General features: G+C 35.0%; 1 protein-coding gene and 1 long non-coding RNA gene across 22 annotated transcripts in view; one reads left to right on the forward strand and one right to left on the reverse strand.

Annotated features, from left to right (window-relative positions):
- Positions 1-18,939, forward strand: part of Marchf1 (membrane associated ring-CH-type finger 1) — an 814,712-nt gene that overhangs the window by 452,379 nt on the left and 343,394 nt on the right. The gene's annotated exons all lie outside the window — the stretch shown is intronic.
- LOC141416920 (uncharacterized) overlaps positions 3,550-18,939 on the reverse strand; it is a 35,090-nt gene continuing 19,700 nt past the window's right edge. For both annotated transcript variants that reach the window (XR_012441553.1, XR_012441552.1), the window contains one exon: positions 3,550-17,807. This is a non-coding gene — a long non-coding RNA (uncharacterized lncRNA). The remainder of the gene's footprint in view (positions 17,808-18,939) is intronic.

Below are 18,939 nucleotides of genomic sequence, written 5' to 3' on the forward strand. Positions count from 1 at the left end.
TGTATTTGAATAAATTGGAAAATCTAGATGAAATGGATAAATTTCTAGATACATACGACCATCTAAAACTGAACCAAGAGAATATTAACCACCAAAGCATATCTATAACATGCAATGTAATTGAAGCAGTAATCAAGAGTCTCCCCAAAAACAAAACTCCAGGAACTGATGGATTCTCCACTGAATTCTACCAGACCTTTAAAGAAGAATTAATACTAACATACCTTACACTTTTCCAGAAAATAAAAAGGGATGGAACACTGCCTAAGTCATTCTATAAAATCAATATTACACTCATCCCAAAACCAGTCAAGGACACATCTGAATAGAGAACTACAGGCCAATCTCCTAAATAAATATTGATGCAAAAATCTTCAATAAAATAATGGCAAATTGAATCCAACAACATATCAGAATGATCATTCACTGTGACAAAGTTGGCTACATCCAAGGGATGCAGGAATGGTTCAACATACACAAATAATTAAATGTAATACAGCACATTAACAGAAGCAAAGACAAAAACCACCTGATCATCTCAATAGATGCAGAAAAAGCCTTTGATAAAATTCAACAGCACTGCAAGATATAGGCTCTGATGAAACTAGGAATAGGAGGAATGTACCTCAACATAATAAAGGATATATATGACAAACCTATATCAAACATCATACTTAATGGGGTAAAAAACTGAAACCCTTTAAAGTCGGGAAGGAGACAAGGGTGCCCCTCTCTCTACTCCTATTCAACATAGTCTTGGAATTCTTAGCCAGAGCAATAAGGCAGCAAGAAGAAATAAAAGGAATAAAAATAAGTGAAGAAGTCAAAATATCCCTATTTGCAGATGACATGATCTTTTATCTAAAAGATTCAAAAATCTTCACCTGAAAACTCCTAGACACTATAAACAGCTTCAGCAAAGTAGCAGGATACAAAATCAACTCACAAAAATCAATAGCCTTTGTATACACCAACAATGAACAGATTGTGAAACAATATAGGAAAACAATTCCACTTACAATAGCCTCAAAAAAAAAATCAAACACCTAGGAGTAAACTTAACAAAGATGTGAATGACCTCTACAAGGAAAACTACAAACCACTGAAGAAAGAAATAGAAGATTTACAGAAGATGGAAAAATCTATAATACTCATGAATAGGCAGAATTGACATAGTAAAAATGGCTATACTACCAAAAGGCATCAACATGTTCAATGCAATTCCTATCAAATTCCTGAAGACATTCATCACAGAGATCGAAACATCAACCCTAAAGTTCATTTGCAAATACAAATGACTGTGAACAGCCAAGGTAATACCGAGCAAAAGGAGCAATACTGGAGATATCACTCCTGACTTCAAACTACTACAGAGTCATAGCAATAAAAACAGCATGGTACTGGCACAAAAAGAGACATGAAGACCAGTGCAACGGAATAGAAAACCCAGATTTGAATCCATGCAGCTGTTCCCACCTAATTTTTGACAAAGGTGCCAAAAACAAATGATGTAGAAAATACAGCCTCTTCACCAAATCATGCTGGGTAAACTGGTTATCTGTCTGCAGAAAACTGAGACTAGATCCATGTTTGTCACCCTGTACAAGTATCAACTCGTGGATTAAGGACTTTAATATCAGACCTGAAACCTTGAAGCTAATACAGGAAAAAGCAGGGGTTACACTGGATGCAATAGTTACAGGCAAGGACTTCCTCAGTAGAACGCAAGTGGCTCAGCAACTAAGAGAAAGGATGGACAAATGAGACTACATAAAATTAAATAGCTTCTACACAACAAAAGAAATCAAAAGAAATGGTCTCTGAATTGAAGAGGCTACTCACACACAGAATGGAAGAAAATCTTCACAGCTATATATCATACAAGGGACTGATAACCAGGATATGCAGGGAGCTCAAAAACCTAAACTCCCTAAAAATCAATGGCCCAATAAAGAAATTGGGAATTGAACTGAGCAGAACTTTTCAAGGGAAGAAATCAAAATGGTTAAAAAAACGCATGAAAAAATGCTCACCATCCCTGGCCATAAAGGAAATGCAAATCAAAACCACACTAAGATACCATCTCACTGGTGCTAGAGTAGTTGTCATCAAGAACACCACCAACAACAAATATTGGCAAAGATGTGGGGATAAAGCAACCCTCATACACTGCTGGTGTATGAGTGGGAATGAGTGGTGTATGGCGGGAATGTAAACTAGTACAACCATTATGGAAAACAGTATGGAGACTCCTTAAAAAGCTAGAAATAGATCTGCCATATGATTCAGCAATACTGTTGTGGGAACAATGAGGAAAACAAAGTCACCGAGACCATTTTTATAGGAAGCAGGGAGTTTATTATACCAGTAGAGTCAGGGGAGATAATTTCTCAAAGCCCTGAGCCCTGATCTGTGTCAGAGGCTTGGTTAAATACTTACAGAGTTTGCCCTTTATCCCCCTTATCACCCCCTCTTTTAGTATGTGGTTACAGTTGTGGGAAACTGCAAGACTTGCAGGTGGTTGCAGTGCTGCAGAGCTAGCAGAAAGCTGCTTGTAGACTCAGAGTGGGGAAACCAAGGTGACTACCAGACACAGTAAATCCCAGGGAAATAGCCAGATATAGTAAATCCCAGGAAAATAGCCAAGCTGGCCTCAACAATACCACTCCTAGAGATATACCTGAAGGTCTTTGAGTCAGGTTACAAGAAAGTCACCTGCACACCCATGTTTATCACACCACTCTTCACAATAGCTAAGCAATGGAAACAGCCAAGATGCCCCACTACTAACGAATGGATTAAGAAAATGTGGGATTTATACACAATTGATTTTAAGCAGCCACAAAAAAGAATGAAATTTTGTCATTCATAAGTAAATGGATGGAACTGGAGATTATCATCTTAACTGAAGTTAAACCAGGCTCAGAAGGCCAAAAGTCACATGTGCTCCCTCATATGCAGATTGTAGACCTAAAACAAATGCAGTAATGTTATGAGACACAAGTCACACTAAGGGGAGGCTGTGCAAGGGAGGGATAGGGAAAGGAAGGAAAGTTGAATGAAGTTGATGTACTCACTATACAGGAATGAATATAGAAATTTTAAATTGGCTCGGGCCACCATGGGAAGGGGAGTAGGGAGGAGTGAAGAGGACTGGAAGTAGTGAATAGATCGGGGCTGTAATACATATATGCATGGAAACAACACAACGAAACTCCTTGTGTAGCTAACTAGCAAAAAAATCATGTTTCTTGTTTTATCTTTATCTTTTATGTTTTTTCTTCTATAAAATCAGAGAGCAGGAGAGCAGAACAGTTTCTGGGAGTGGGGGCACCGGTGGGAGAGGGGAAGGGGTGGGGAAGGGGGCAGAAGGACGAACATGGTGCAAACAGTGTTTACACATGTATGCAAATGCAAAAATGATACCTGTTGAAACTGTTCAAGGAATCAAGGGTGGGGGAATGGGGGAGAGAAGTGGAGGGGGAGAATTCAAGTGTGATATATTTATTACATTGTAAGAACCTTTGTAAATGCTACAATATACCCACACCCAGCACAACAATAAAAAAAAAAATCACCAAAGTAATGTTTGTTTCCAGCCTACACTAGTCTGGCTTAGTTACATCTTCTGATACATGTATTTTCTGCAGATAATAGCCTGACCAATGGTTTCAGCCAGGCTCTACTCTCCTTGCACTGGCCTCACTGAAGCATTTTACCACAGATTCAATTCAGATTCTTACAGTTCAATGGGAAGACCTAACTGTCCCAGAGGCTGGTAGAATTACCAACCTCCATAAACCATTTGTACCAAAATGCAATTCTTCATATCCAGGCTCTTAAAAGGAAAAGGTTTTGGAACAAGTCACTAGTCAAGAAGGAAATCAAGTAAAGCTCTTCCATAGTAGAGAGGAGCTTACATGCTGAGTCAGACCAGTCCTGACTGATCCTAATGCCTGACTTTGTAGGGGATCCCACAACTGTTCTAACAGCAACCCCATTTGTATAACCATAGTTGTAGAGACTACGTGTTCTCTTTTGATTTTGGTGGTACTGTTGGAGCCAATGTGGCTATTTTTCTGGGATTTACTGTGTCTAGAATTTGCCTTGAATTTCCTACTCTGGAGCCACAAGCAGCTTTCTGCAAGCTCAAAAGTGTCACAGACCTCCAGCTAGGCCCTGCAAGGTTTCCTGTAACTGTGACCACAGTCTATAGGGGGGTGGAGGGGAAACTCTGTACCAGCTTGTTTCTCTGTAACTGACTTGTCTTTCCGACCATCTGTAAACCATCTACTGCAAAACCCCCCTGGTTACATAAACCACCTGGTGGGTATATAACTCATCTCCTGACTCTGATCAGGGCTCAGGGCTTTGAGAAATTATCTCCCCTGAGTCTGCTAATGTAATAAAACTTCCTGCTTCCTGCAGAGTGGTCTCGGTGACTTTGTTTCCCTTGGTTTCCCGCAACAGTACTGGGGTTTGAACCTACAGCCTCATGTTTGCTAGGCAGTTGCTCTACTACTTGAGCCATGTCCTCAGCCATTTTTTGCTTTAGCTGTTTTTCAGGTAGGGTTTTGTGTTTTTGCCCAGTGCTAGCCTCAGACAGTGCAATCCTTCTATGTTTGCTTCCCACATAGCTAAGATTACAAGTATATACCACCATGCCCAGATTATTTATTGAGATGGGGGTATTGCTAATTTTTTGCCAGGCTTGCCTCAAACCATGATCCTCCCAAACTCTATCTCCCACATAGTTGGGATTACAGGCATCAGCCACCATACCTGGCCTCACTTCTTATTAATAGACTTTATTGTAAAAATAGACAAAGGTCTGTGGGAAAATTGAGCAAATAACACAGAAGATTTCCATATACTATCTGCCTCCCACTGGTTATCTTATTATTAAAATCTTATATTTCTTTGATATCTTTAGTATAAATAATGAGACTGTATTGACATTGCTATTGACTGAAGTCCATAGTTTACTCACATTTCCTTACCTTTTTCCTAACAGGATCTTTATGTCTCTGGTTCCATCTTGGATCTCACATCACATCTTGTCAGGTGTCCTTAGGTTCTGCTAGCTTGTGATCATTTGTCAAGGTATCTTAGATTGTCATGATCTTGGCAGTTTTGATTGCTTTTTTTATTGGGGTTTTTATATTTTTCTCATGATTAAAGTGCAGCAATGGGTTTGGGGGAAGAGGGTCACAGAGCCAAAGTGCCATTTTCTTCTCATCCTACCAAGAAAGCATTCCTTGAGCAAAATGTACTTTTGTATTTTAATAAAACAAAGTGTATTCCTGTTTTGCCCCCACCCTATACCCTAAAAAGCATTCCCTTGCTCTTAGAGAAAAATATCCTATAACCTCATCACTGTTTGCAATGCCCTACAATGCTACAGTTCCTGCCTGTCTTAGTCTTGTCTGGGCTCGGCTCCCTGTTCTGCTATGGCCTAGCCATGCTGTTCTTAAAACATACCAGAGCAATGTGGTCAATAGAGCTACCATGCTGTGGTAGCTGCCAGCCACTGATGCCACCTGGGTGCCCTCCATCTCCAAACAGTACTAGAAACTTATAGGGAAGAAGCTGTAAAACAGAGTTGGAGATTCAACAAAACATACCAAAATTTGCCTACTAATAGATTTCCGTTCTCCACCAGATTGGCCTTTGTTATTCTTTCCCTCCCTCTCAAGTGTTGGGTGCTCTTATCCACTAGTTTTCCACATAAGCTTCAGAAACTTTTCCACAAAAACAAAATCAAAAGAAAAAAATTGCTAAGTATTTAGATTAGAATTATACTCTATAAAATAATTGGAAATATTTGACATTTTTATTGTACTTGTCAGAATGTTTGTTGTTTCCTGATTTATCAGTTTTGCTTTTGGGTTATTGTTCTTCTACAACCAATTAAAATAATTGTTTCTTTTTATTAACTTTACTTTCAATATTTAATCTTTCCTTTCTCATATCTTCCTTAGACCTGTTGCTTGTCTCTTGAAATGAATATTTAATTCATTGGCAGCAATTATATATTTAAAATGAAAAACTTTTATAACGACAATATAGCTTGATATTTATAGCTTTTCAGTCATACTTTTCTATATAATCTGTATTTATAAGTTTTGCTTAGTGAACATTTTTAAAGAAAAAGTCCCTTAGATGTGATATAAAATTCTAATTTTATTCTATTCTCAAAAATATTATACCCACTTAATTTCTAATTTGATGATCTTTTCAGGTATTCTTGAATTTAATATCTGATAATTTTTAATTAATATTTGGCATATGTTCAAAATGTGTTCTTAATAGAATGCAAGGCTTAACTTTTCCTTAATCCTAATCATTACAATATTCATACACTATTGTTTTCACTTTCTGTGAATTTTGGGTTTTTTTTTCCCTCACTGTTGGGAAAGCAGTGACACCTTAAATTCCATTCTCCAACAAGTCTCTGCTTTTATAACTGATGTTTTATTATATTCATGGATTAAAATTTTACAGCTATTTATAGTCACATGAGTTGTTTTCTGAAGATATTTGTAAAAGTCAAGCAATTTACTTCCAGTGAGTTTTAAAACCCTTACCCTTATTCTAACACAGAATCAGATGGTGAAAGTCTATTTTTTTCATGGCTTATCATGATTATATTTATCATAAAAAGTGATTGCTATTTTCATTAAATAGTGCTTTATTAACAATTTTATCAGAATTTCTGTAAACGAAAAGAAAATTAGTCCATATTTAAAGAACAATTTAGATGATGTTTAAGGATGCTTTAAAAAGTTCCTTTTAAATTGACATTTTCATAAAATTTGATACTATTTTCTCCTAAGTGTAAAAAAGATCAAAATTCTTCTACACATCTAAATTATATAAAGCTTGATTACAAAGCATCAAAAAGATCATTTGTTTTTGAGTACAGGAAGAACAAATCAAAGTTGAGATCACCACGTAGCCACATCCCTGATATTACTAACCTCATATCTGCTTTAATAGCCTGCCTTCCCCCACAGTGCAAATGTTAAAGAAACATATACTTCAGACAGGTTGAAAGCCAAGAGTCTAGCCAATTAACATTTATTAATGTCTAAGATATGCTGGGTGTGTGCACTCCAGCTGTGATGACAGTAACAATGGTGACAGGAAGGAATGTCAGGAGGAGGGTCACCAGAGGATGGGTGTCTTGAAAGCAGTGGAGTTGGTGTTAAGCCAGCTTTGTGTGTGTGGTAAGAAGTGTGACCATATAGGGTTAAACTGCTTCTCCTCAGATACCTTCCTCTTTATTACAAACAGTGAACACTAACTAGCAAACTATAGGGGATTAAATCACTTTGTAGTGCAAACTGTGGGTGAGAGTAAAGGGAATTTCCTGATACTTCCCTACTAGTAATATAAGCTTCCACAGAAGTAGTAGGATTTCAAGAACTTGTTATAGGAAAAATAGGAAATGGAAATTTTCCTTGATTAAGGAAGAGGGTTTTAGGCATTAGAATACAGTACTGAAAAAGACTGTTAACATTTAAACTATAAGGTCCCAGAGAAGGCTATTCTGGGTAACAGCTAATATTAAAGGCCAATGTCATTTCATTACAAATTAAAAGTGAAATAAATCCTTCTTTGGGGCACAGAAAATTAATCAAGAACCCCATAATCACCAAAAATAAGAGATTGAGCATCAAGCCCTCACACTAATGGTGGACATAATTGTACACACAAGTGCAAACAAAATGCAAAATTACAAAAGGATTTTGGGCATTGTGATATTCTTCAGCTAGTTAAGAAAAATGAAACAAGACCTGCCATTTTTCTATAATTTTGTAACTTAAAAAAAGTCTTACTCTCAAAAAAAAGTCTCCAAAATCTCTTCAGATACTATTTATCAACAGGTTATGTTCCTCAAAGAAAATTTACATCCAATTGCAAATCATAATAAAATATTTAACTTGTTCAATGTATCATTTATCTAAGATTTGCTTCAAATTAAGAGTAACTTGCTTTATAAGAATGTGTCTTTCAATTTACATGGTTCTTCATATTTATCAAAGTAGCTTTATTGCATGTGAGTTTATCCATGGCAACTTCCAAATAATTTCCTTTTATTCATGCAGCATTTCCTTTTGGTTTCCATGGTGTTTAGACAACCGCTAAGGCCTCTAGTCAATCTTTAAATTGCAGCACATTCTGTCAGGTAATATGATGGTTTCCTTTTGTTCTGCTTTGCTTCTTTGACTGAAGCAAACAAAAAGAAGAACTTAATGATCAATATGGACCACAAAATCATTGAGTAGAACATAGTAAATGGTAATAACTAGGAAAATAGTAAAATGAATCAAGTCAACCATGCTGAAAAGTCAGCTCTTGCAGATTTTAAGAATTATTTCTTGTATACAAATGTTTTGTTTATTTTTCCCACTCACACTGGTTTTTAAGGCAATCCTAGATGTGGTTTCCTTCCTCACTTCATGGGGTTTACCTACAATATTCTGGATAATCCTGTTCTTAGAAATTGCTGGCTTTTTGCAGGGAGGAAAGTATAATTAGATAGCAGTTCTTTCTTCCTGCCCTCAGTTCAAAGCCAAATAAGAAATGGTCCTTTGTCTGTCTATTTATTCCCCCAATTCTTTTGCCTAAGAGGACCTCAAGTTTTTAGCTAGACACATGACCTTTTAAAATAATGACTACATTGTCCAATCTCCCTTGCAGCATCTAGAAATGGCTGGTATCTATACTCTTCCAATGACTATGGAATCAGACTTGTTTGTACCACAAGGGAACTCTTATTTTTTCTCCCATTTTTTTTCTTACTGCCACTAGGATGCAAGTATGATGGCTAGAACTGAAACATGGAAAGAACCTCCATCCCTGAAGACTTCACAATGCTGGTCTACCAGCTCTAGGCTAAGGATCTTTTTCTCTGATAGATTCAATATCTACCTTGATATTGAATTAGTTTGCTAGGGCTGTTATAACAAAGTAGCACAGACTTGGTGGCTTAAATAAGGGAAATTTATTTTCTCACAATTCTGGAGGCTACAAGTCTGAAATTAAGGTGTTGAGGAATTAATTCCTGATATTTTTTTCATGTTATAGTGCATTTAATTTTCTGTTAAGGAATGATAACTTATTGCAAGTGAAAAGTCTTAAGCAGGTAGCATATACATTTACCAATTATTATTGATTACCCCAACTGCCCCTTATAGGAGAAACTTTTCTCCAGACACTTCGGAAGATTACTCTTTGGGAAATAATTAAATCTACAACACCTGAGATGACACATGATAAGAACAGGTCACAGTGCACAGGCTTGAGAACATACCTTTGAGAAAACTCCAAAGCCACTGAGAAGTGATCCCCTTTCAGGATCATTTTATTTGTAAACATAGACTTAAGTTCACAAAATATGGTCTATGTGCTAATTTAGCTTTCTGCTTCTCTTTACAACTGGCTTTACTGGAGCATATTCTTTATGCAATGTCTATTGCTGCTTTTGTAGCAGACAACAAATTTGAGTTGTTATGAAAGAAATTGTATCTAAAACGTTTACTATTCCAAATGTTTACTCTTCCAAAATATTTGTGGACTCAGGCATAGAATAGAGTCACAGGAAGTACTTTCATTGGTTATCTCTTTTTAAGGACTAAATCTTGGGACTGAGAATGTAGGTCAGTGCTTTGGTGCTTACTTAGCATATGTGAGACCTTGGGTTTGATCCCTTGTACTGAAAAAATACTAAATTGCCATGCATAATTGGTTACATATAATTTAGTTATTCCTAGAAAATTTTGATGGGTTAATTCAGATATAATTCATGGAGTCTACATTTCCCCACAAACTGAGGATTTGTAAAATGTTTTGCTATGATCAGAAAATTGTGCAAGTTATTTCTTTAACTAGGCTCAGAGCAAACTGTTCTAGTTGAGATAACAATTAGATAATTTTATTTCCAGTGCAGTCTAGTGAGAAAAACATGCTGATATTTTAAAAATGATGGTAGCCGGTGAAATATTTATTCAGTATATGAATTGTTTAGGGTAGCTACTCATAGCATATTTCAGTTTCATTAACATCAAATACAAGTGAAGGATTAAAATATTTTACACATATTTATGCAAATAGTTTGTTTCCCAGGGTATGATTTAAAAAATTTTTAAGTAATTTAACTTGAGCTGCCCAATTTTACATGAAATTAAAGGTGTTTTGATTCTTCATATCTAGTCAGAGTTCAGTTAATAGTATAAAGTATTTGATTATGAAAGATAACCCTTTATTTTTAACTCAGAAATCTGAATAATATTTCTGGTTGCTGCTTAATGAGAGAAAAATGAGCTTTAGGGTTTGAGCTATGAAGCATGTCCCTAGGCTGGTGGAATGACTCAGTAGAAGAGCACCTGCCTAGCAAGCATGAACCCCTGAGTTCAAACCACAGTGCCACCAAAAAAACCCAGCATGTCCCCCATAAATTGTTGAACTCCTTGTGGATGGTGAATTTTTCCAATTACAGACATGGAACTCTGCTCTTTCCCTTGAATCTATTCTATAGCATTTCATAGCAATTATAACTATGAATTAGATATAATTTTAAGTGTCATTTATATGTACCACAGTAGGATACAGTTTATGGGTCTGCAACAATAGAATTGCCAGTGTTTATAAATATGAAAGATAATGTTAAACCACTGAAATCAGAATCCTGGAGTGCTGTAAGAGTACATTGTCATCTTACATTCAGACACTTACTGTTTTTATTATCGCTTATAGTTTTCCATCATAAGCACTACCTGAATTTAATTACAGTATTCAATGACTTACATTAAATTAAGTTAATGCAGAATGGGTTGTTTATAGAAAGATAGTATACTGCAGTGTATCAATTAACACTTATTAAAAATAATTTTAAGCCTAGAACTCCCATAAGAAATTATATTACTGGGGAAAATCATAATGTTAAAAAAAGAGAAAATAATGAAGTGGGTTATTGATTTTCTTTCCCTAATGTTATATTCTGGCAGATGAGATAAAAGTTATCGATCCTCTGGTTTTATATTCTATCTTCCTTATAAACTGTTATATCTTTATTTAGTATGTAACAAATAAAACCAATATAAACAAAATGTATAGTTTCTAAATTCATCAATCCTACTTTAGGGTTATAAATACAATGATAACATAAAAATATCAATTGCAGATAATTTATTATAATAAAAATTTTCATCATTAAACTTCTCTTTTCTCCTGATTTTGTTACTGAAAGTCCTATGCTATGATAATCCCATGGGTCACCAGTGATAGGTAATTTATCATCTCTGTATCTAATCTTGTCAGTTTACACTAGAGAATCATTGCACTAGATACTCTTGACTGGAATCCAGATTTTGGATGATCATATCTCACCTTTTGATGTTTAGTGTGGTGGTGCTCACAGGATTACTTTGTGATCATCAACCTGGACTTCAAGGCTCCTCAGTTAGCATTGTAGTCTACCAGGGTTGTGTTTGGTTGCCTTGCTAAGTGAATCTTGTATTCTGCATAAATAAAATTCATTGGCTCCTCAAAGGAGAAGGACTTCCTGGTTTTTATCCTTGCAATTGAGCCCATAGGATGCTATCTTCCTAGAATTCCCCTAACCTCTTTGAAAATCTAATACAAAACTGTTCACCTACAAGATATATCTATATGTTCACTATGCAGAATTATCATTTAATAAGTCAGATTTTATTGATAAATTCTTTGTGAAAGTATTATTTATTGTATAATAGATTCTTCTTAACCAGGTTAACCAGTTCTGAAAATATGAATCAGGACATCTCTCTTTCTCTCCTTTTCTTCTTCTCTCATCACTGGCATGTCTTTAAATAAGTGAAACATTTTCCTTGATATAAGTACATGATTAACATTTTTGACTAAAATCTAGTATCCATAGCAAGGTGAACATTCATATCGATATATGCAAAAAATGGTTGCAGTTTTCACATTAGTTGCTGATTAAAATATTTTCTGTGAGTAGAAGGTAAGCTGAATATCAAGCTTCTTCATCTTGATATTATAAAGTTGTATTGTTGAAGTAATCCTATGAGATGACACATACGCATGTCTTCTCCACACCTGCCTAGTGTAGGCATAAGTAATATTTGAGTAAGTGCTTCAAGAATGTAGCATTATGAGTAGGCAATAATTTGAGATTTTTAGAGGATGCAACACTGTAGTCTAACACCAACCTTTAAGTCATTTATCTTATTCTCAAGGTACCTCACACTCACTTCTGTTGGTGTTGGGTTATAATGGGTGAGCCATGTGCTAAGAGATCTTGCATCAGTTTTCCATAGATATTGTCCTGAATGACTTTTGGCAAAATGATAGAAGAGTCAAGATTTCTTAGTAACTGGTATAGTTTAGTTGTATTAATGTATAAGTAGAAGAAATGGATCAAAATGGAAGGTCAGACCAGATCAAATAAGAAATTACAGTTGTAATTTATTCTATCCCACTGACTCACTAAGGTTTTGTTCCCTTCACATACCATTATCATTTTATTGATTTAAAATTCCAATCTAGTTGCAATCAAATGTTTTATTCAGTTATTACTTGGCTACTTTGTTTATATGGGGCTGTTGACAGGCAAATGAGGAAATGGGATAGGTGACAAATCCTAATCTACATATTTTCCTTCAATATGTTATTCATTTTTATTTTGTACTCCTCATTTTTTCTTAAAACAAAACAAAAAATATAAACACATATACAAAGCAAATAACCTTCTATTATTGCATAAATGTATTCCATTCACTCATAATGTATTTTGTTAAAAGAGCTATAAAACGAAGATCTTATAAAATACAGGATAAAAATCTCATAAGAGCAAATGTAAATATATAAAAGAAAGTAGCTTATGTGATTGAACATAAAATTTAACTCTGAGCTTCTGAATGTAATGCAAGAACTAAAAAAGACTGCTATATAATTCTCATCAGATGATATAAAATACATGTTATAAAGAAATGTCAATATTTCCAGTTCTAAAGTCTAAAAAGGAAAGTATCACAAGAATCCAAAACAAGAGTTAAAGCTAAAAAGTGGTAATACATGAACAATGGAGTTGTAAAATGTGTCAACAATACTCTTCATAAAGTCATTTTATCTATTGATTTTCAGTGAAAGCAAAAAGCATATGATTACATTAACACTAAACAAAAATGTGGTGATCACTTGGTCTTTGTGTGTATGCTCTACCTGATACAGAGAAAGTCTTAGACACCTGGTATCTAAAAGACAACAGAGAGTGTGTCCCTTAATCATCTTTGACAAATATCAGCTTTCTTGCCTAGGACATTAACAGGATCCCCAGAATCTTCAGTTTGAGGCTAAACTTCCTGTCCATAATTCAAGGTGCAAACATAGCCTGAGTTGCAAACATATAACCTTGTTACTTTGCTGACAAAAAGAGGTGATGGAAGGTTAATGATATAGATGGTGGTGATGGTTTTCATAACATGTGCTCATCTCCAAACTCACCAAGTTGTATATATTAAATATGTACAGCTTTTTGTATGTCAAAAATATAAACTTAAAAATGATGAATTTGAAAATAAAAACTAATGTATTATTTGCATTCTAGTCAGATATATATTTCTATTTTCTCTTCTGTATGCCTTATCTCTGTTCTAATCTCTTTCCCCTTTCAGCCTAAGTGTTTTTCTAGCCTCTCCAAGGTAAATCCTAGTGAGCCTAGCCATTCCACAGATTCTCCCTCAATATCTCATTTATTTCCCCAGTTACACATTAAGGGATGGGGGAAATGCTTTGTTTTGTGACTAGAGCCTGAAGCAAGGAAATGAGTGCCAGTGGTCAGCAAGAAAGTCCCCTATTGGAGAGGAAACAGAACTATAACTATTCATCAATTTATTCTTTTGTACAAAATAAACTATCCATCATTTTAGAGCTTCAGGGGTAAAATACAGTGACTTTACCATGTATTTATTGGAAAAACTTTAAGCCCTCCACAGACTACCAGAGATTTAGCAATCTTTTTTTTCCTGTTTGAAAGACATGGAATTAAATCAGAATTATTAAACCACAAAGGTTAATAGGGAAAAGTATGGAAAATTTCCAGGTAACTTAGAAGATCTAACAATGAAAAATTTTTTATGGTAACTGATTAACTGGTTATACTGACTGTGTGACTCTAATACTTTATCAGTAGAAGTATTATTATCTGGTTTCTCAGGCTGGAGATAGGTGAAGAAGGAGGCATTGATAGTTGGGGACATACCTGAAGGATTATACTAAAACTTTGTTAATCACCTTAGTCTTCTTATAGCTCACAATTAGCATCAAATGATGCTCAGAGGTAAAGCAACAGTACAGGTTGCTGAAATCTGGTTTGTAGAACCCCAAAAGAGTCTCTGTCACAATGTTTTTAAGGATTTGAAATGGACATTTACATAGCAGAACTATCTCTGCCTCTACTTGCAGCAGAAACTCCTTCCTTAAACTCTTAATTTCCCTTTTTTTGTGATAGAACCTAAGATATATATCCATGAAAATATATGCAAAGTAAATTTAAGATTGAAGTTAGCTCAATATTGGCATAACCATGTTCTATTTCAGAAGCTTTAGTCTTTAAGCTTAAGATCAAAATTTTGGAGAAGAATCATCAAAAGAGCTTACTAAGTTTGTTCTAGATTCAGTGGGTGGCTCAAATAGATCATTAGCTATGTTGATGAATGTTCATATTGGGTACTCAATAAATATTTGCTGAGTGGAATTAAAAATTATAGTAGGCTTGCCACTTAGGATTGTTATAAATTTTTCTTCATTTTCTGGTTCAAAATTAAAATACAATAATGTTCTTTATGCCCTGGATTCTTCATCAGTAGTATTAGAAATTGCTGCCTTCTCTAATGAATGATTATAAGTTTGTCAAAACATCAGTGTCAAGCATGTGGGAATCATTTTCAAATATATTTAATATACTTGACCTTAAATATGATACACAATTTTTATTAATGATAGTTCTCAAGTAAAATATAGAAAATGATTGCTGTGAAGCATAATACAAATGATATTTTCTCCTTATTTAGCCAATCCAGTTTTAGTTGTTGTTTTCTTTAAGCAGTGTAAAATACAACTTAGAATCCTGGGGAATGGTATCCTGCATAACTGCATGTCTTTGTTAAAATCCAAGCAAAAGAATCAGAATTGGGAGATTCAAAATGATTTTAAAAGTGCATACACACACACACACACACACACACAGCCACTGGAGACCATACTAAGAAAATAAAATATAAACTTCAAAGAGGAAATCGACCAGGTGGAACTTAACCATACAAATGCTAAGTAAATATTAGCTACTTTGGAATTGGGACTGGCCACCAGATAGCAACTTTTCCTAACATCTACTGTGTCAAGGGCTGGATCTCTAAATATGGATTTCCTTTGACTGTGCTCATTATTCCTAACTCTCCATCTCTCTGGTAAGACCTTCCTGATGCCTGTGGGTTCTCTATTTGACACATTGTTTATCTTGTCTTCCCTCTTGGTGAAACTTCTAATAATAGTCAGCATCTGTCCCTTTAGAGTATAGCCTTCTCATTTTAAGAGTCTTCTTTATATTTCCCTTGCAAAGATCTCAAACCTTAAAGTCTAACTATGTCCTGATATAACCCAGACAAGAGTATGATTCCCAAATGCTAAGAAATGGCACATTCTAACTTAACCTAAAGTTATTCAGCATGTATTTTAGGAGGTTTTGTGATGCAAGGAAATTTATTTTATAAGATTCAGCAGCCAAATTCTAAATGGGCAGTATCTATAGAGATTTGCCTCAAAGTTGCATTTTTAGATAATTTCAGAACAAGAAATATTAGCCAGGGAAAATAGGAGATTCTTACAAGTATGGCAAATAATAAATGAAAAACATTTTTCTAATGTCACATCTTTCACATTATCTGTATTTATACTTTAAAATAAGACAGTTGATTTAAGTAGTATAATAGTTTCAATCACTAGTTAGGCAGACTTTATTTAAATTATTACATAGTAATAATTTATGCAGAATAAAAATGTTATATAGAATCAAAATTGTTATTCTACATAAGTCTTGTGTTCTTGTACTGTCTTCTTTATTTCATTTATCTCTTTTTAAAAATAATTTTCTTTGTTTTGTTTCAGTTTGTTGAAATCCTCTTTGAGTTCATTTTGTTGTTTCTGTATTTTCTTGAGATTTTTATCTGCGTTCTCTTAGGATCCATTGAGTTGTTTTTGTATGTTTTTTTAAGTTCCTCTTTCAACTTGTCAAATATTCTTATCATATTTCTGACCTCAGCAACTGGAGATTCTTTCACTGTCCACCAAATCCTCTATTGTTTGACTGTGAGTCTTTTTGAGGAGTCATATATTATGAAAAACAGGTCACACAGGACAGAGGGAAGGTAAAGGAAGGAAGGTAAGAAGGTGAATATGATTGCCTTATGTCTATACAATAATGAATTTAGAATATTTAAACCTGTTGATATCACCATTACAAGGGGACTAAGGTAGAAAGGAGAAAAATAATGTGAACCAATTCAGGTTATAATACATATATACATGGAAATGTCACAATGAAACACCCTGTATAACAATCTTAAACAAGCAAAACTGTCGTGGTGTTTTTTTGTTTGTTGTTTTTTACGAAGTGGAGAACAGGAAGGCAAAAGTTCCTGTCTGGGATGGAGGGGGAGGGGGTTGGCACCATGGGAAGGGGCACATATGAGAAAAGGGTGTAGGGGCTGCATACGGTGGAAATAGTATGTACACATATAGGTAAATGGGAAAATGGGCCATGTTGAAACTATTCCAAGAATGGGGGAGGGAGGATAAAGGAGAATGATGGAAGAGGTGCTATGATATACTTGATGTAAGGGGATATGATATTCTTGATATATTGTAAGAGCTTTTGTAAATGTCACATTGTACCCCAGTACAGCAATAATAAAAAATAAAAAAAAGAAGAAAGTATGTGGCTAAACTTAAGAGGAAAGGAGAAAGCCTTTTACGCTTGTGGCAGACAGTACTCAAAATGACTTCTGTCATGACTCAGATTGTAGGTGCCCGTAATTCTCACAGATGGGCTGCATTATTTCTAAAAATTCTGCAGAATAGATTATTTTATTTATCATTCTATTTTTAAGGATGTTGGTTAAATAAGCCCAAACACCTGACAATAAAAAGTCATAAAAAAAAAAAAAAAACTTGTGTTAACTTCTTTTTGGAGTTTTATGTTTAAAAAGCACCATCTATTTAAAATATAATTTTTTAATTATAACAGTAAGGTTTCATGCTTATCTATGTTTACTTTATGAGTTAAAGAAGTATTTCTGACATCACAATCAACTAAACCATCTCTATTTTGTGTTAATCAGGAATCTTGAGATAAGCAGCACTAGTTTCCAACACTGAATTAGAACTTCAGGAAGCAGATATCCTACACACACACACACACACACACACACACACACACACACGCACAGAGAAAGAGAGAGAAAGGAAGATTTACAAAGGGTACATAAAAAGCTAGAAATTACTCTACCCACACAAAAGTTAAATATTTGGGAACATTTTTCAAAGATGTCAAGCAAATTTACAAGATTATATGATTTGTCTGAATGGACAATAATCTGAGATTTCTGGCTCTCCCACCTATCTTGCAGAATTGGCAGTTATTAAGAATCATTTTAGAAATGGAGGTCATTGGGAACAGTCTGTAGATGAGGTGCACTTGAAAGCACAAGTTCACAAGGAGTGGGAGAAGACTGCGTGCCTCTCTGCAGAAGAGAAAAGGAACAAGCTTTAGAGGAGGGAACAAAGCCTATGGAGTTAACCATGTAGCAGGACTGGTGGTGGACTCTGCAATAGCAGTGGAGAATTTAGCTGTAAGTATAGCAGGGAATTAAGATATACAATGTTTGGAAACTGGAAAAAGTATTTATTTGCAGAAGCCATATGGCATGTGTTTACTTATTGTGAGAATGAAAGCTTCTAGGAAGAAAGACAATCATGATCTCCTTGTCGGGGAACCTGGGATCTGACAATTGAGGCTTTTCTAGGACAGTTCAGAGAGAATTTCTTACCTGAAACTCTTCGTTTAGGGCAGAAAAAAAGCATTAAAGACGCAATAGGTGGTTTTTAACAAATGTATGCAAATTACTTTATGAAGGAAATAATGTCTCAAAGATTTTTTTCAATAAAAAAAGAGCCAAAAATCAGTAAGTATTAAGGATCCCATGTCTGCAGTTTGATGTATTCACTGTCTTAATGACACTAGGTGCTCTGTGAGCTAGTGATAACATTCTTTTGGTATGTGTGATCAACTCTTTCTCATTATGGCATCAAACCACTAGAAAGAATGTGCATTGCCTTCTTAATATTTAATTAGTTTCTGCTTAAATTAGCATTCTCTGATGATAATTCAGGCATACTGATGCTGCTAGGACAAATTGAGAGACCCTTGTGGGGTCTAATGGTATACTTGACATTAGCCCTGGTGATCTGCTTTGGTGCTTCTTCTCTCATCAATCCTTGCTGAGGAATATTGCCTAGTACATCTAGCAATGCTTCTGACACCTATCCCTAGTGATTTTTCATTTTCCTTCTTTTGAGGTGATACTTGGGGATATGAAAAGTACTAATATGCAAGGGTTTTTCCCCACTGAGGGCATTTTTTCTATTCATCCAATAGTTTTACAGCAGAATTCCTCACTTAAGTGATATGGTATTATTCCAATTTCCACAAGACTTGGAGCTTGACATTGCTTTTTTTTTTTTTTATTTTTAGTATAACATGATCAAGATGGGTTTATTTCTACTCCCAAGTACTTCTCAAGACAGTCATTTATCCAAACTAAGACAGTTGTATCTTTAAGAATTCTGTTGGTATGCACAGGAAAGCAATGTGGA

Source organism: Castor canadensis, chromosome 14, assembly GCF_047511655.1.
Source record: "Castor canadensis chromosome 14, mCasCan1.hap1v2, whole genome shotgun sequence".
Lineage (NCBI taxonomy): Eukaryota > Metazoa > Chordata > Mammalia > Rodentia > Castoridae > Castor > Castor canadensis.